A 2,337-nucleotide genomic window follows, 5' to 3' on the forward strand; every position below is an offset into this window, starting at 1 on the left:
ATCTCTCTCTAATATAGGTATTTAGCTAAAAGAGGAAAATGGAACTCAGAGAGATCAAATAACTTGCCCATTATTGGACAGATATTAAGTATCTAAAGTAATAACAAAACCCTAGTATTTCTAAATCCAAGGGCAGTATTTTATTTACTGTTTTGCCATTCAAAAAAAGCGAACTCGAACATCCTACTTAACAAGGAACTGTTTGATATATGTAAAGTTATCAAAAGACAATAGCTGATTCATATACTTGAGGAGTAATAATTGATATGAACCAACTACACCATGTTAGGCAACATAACTTGATATATAACCTACCATGAACCCTTCAGTCCTATTCTTCCCTGTTGCTTGCTCTTCACTATGGTCTATATTGTGTAGGTCAATGTTGAAATAAAATGACTTGAACCTTAAAAATAATCCATACATGGAAAGCTATTTTGAAAACCATAGTGGGTTACAGGTTCTTGTGCTCTGTGTTCTTGAATATATTTCATCTCTATGATCTTCAATTCATCATATATAATATGATCCTTTTGGTTATTTTAAAATCTAATTCTGTGGAGCTTTAATCTTCAGTACAGCAGTCATAAAATAAGTGGGCAGAATAAATACTTAAGGAAGCTAATTTGTTTTCAGTTAACTTTGATTTATATATTAAAAACTGTTTTAATGAATTGCAACTGTTTTTACAAAAAATTCTGTAAAAGTCCTCAAATTGACTGTAAAAGTCTTCAAATAATTATATATTAATAAAAGCAAAATTGGAGAAATTCAGAAGGTATATATAACCAAAATTATAGCACATTACACACTATGATTAAATATATAAGCTTTCTATCATAAGAAGGAACTAAAATTTGTACAGATCATTTGGTAGAGAATTGAAGTAAAGAGAATCTGTTTCCCTGGATTGGAAGAGGGAGGGGAGAAAAATATTCTCCAGATCCATTTCTGTTTAATTATTTTTTAGTGAAGTTTGTAATGTCGATGTATTAAGTTTTTATCTGTTTTCTCAGGTTAGTATCAGTTACATTTTTATAAAATATAAAGCATTTGAGTAAAGTTGGCAAAGAACTTTTCTTCAATTAATACCGGGGTTTTATTTACAACGCCGGCTTCTTTATGCTAGTCCGTCCTCTTACTCACCAGTCCAACGCGTGATGAGTCTTCGGGGTATCTCCGGCCCCCACTCTTTGATGGGGGAAGAACCAGACAGAGCGCCTGAGGTGGATAATGAGTCTTTATTCTTCTGTGATCACATTCCCGCTCCCCCCCACCTCTCAGCAGACACTTTTATCCCTTCTGTCCTCCCTCCCATGAACTCTTACCCAATGAGGGGCCCAGTTCTGTAACATTCCCTTATAAGGTGATTATGTTTCCCCCGCTAAGTGACTGCCAAGCCTCTTCCCCCCGCCCCCAACATCTCCCCCTTTCTGTTTTACAAGGTTATCACTTGGTGTGACCTTAAGCGGTGCTGAGGTTAGCCTTAAGCGGTGTCATTTCTACTGCCCTCTGATAGCCGGGGGCAAGGAACCCTGTCTTAGGTCATCTCCTTCAACCCAGGACCTTGCCCATCCTAGGCGCCCGACACCCTCAGGGCCTGTCTTAGGTGGCTGGGTTAGGAGAGGTTGCCCGTCTTGGGGTTTACCTCGTCTTACCCCTAGGTGTCACATGTCATGCATGGCGGCTAGCCAGACTTGGGGATCCTCCCCCGTCTCCATGGCCATGAAGGCTTTCTGAGTAAGAAGCATATAGCCCCTCTGTCGCCTAGCTAGGCGGCAGAAACAGACAACAAGTAGGGTGATTCCCAGAATCAGCGTCCTTGTTCACCCTCAAGGGGGTACCCTCCCGCCATCTGGCAATCCCTCCATGGTATGGGATCCTCGATGTCTTCCCCTGTGGCCACACATGAGGGGCCCCACCGAGGAATCGTCAAGTCCCGTTGAGTTTGATTCACCAGGGGTCGCCAACCCAGAAGGCCTCGGAGCTGGGTCCCCTTTTTTGTCCCTGCTGGGCTGACAGTCGTCTGCGGGAAAAGGCCGACGCAGGGGTCAGTCGGGGCAGTGCTATAGTTAAAATCGTTCTGCCCTGTGGAGTTGAAGTTCCAGGACCGATTTTCTTCCCCAATGTCGAAACATAGGGAGTTGTTCAGGTCCCAGCAGAAGGAGTTCTGGACCGGTGCTTCAGCGGGGTCCATATATGCAGAAGGGAGCCCCATCGATGTATTGGTCGCTAGCAGCCGAGGGTAGATCGGGGAGTTCCGTGCTACCGGAAGGGGAGAGGGAATAACTCGGAGTATTCCCCATGTCAGATTCCCTTCAGATGGAGCACCTCCAA

Source organism: Macrotis lagotis, chromosome 6 (genome assembly GCF_037893015.1).
Source record: "Macrotis lagotis isolate mMagLag1 chromosome 6, bilby.v1.9.chrom.fasta, whole genome shotgun sequence".
Lineage (NCBI taxonomy): Eukaryota > Metazoa > Chordata > Mammalia > Peramelemorphia > Peramelidae > Macrotis > Macrotis lagotis.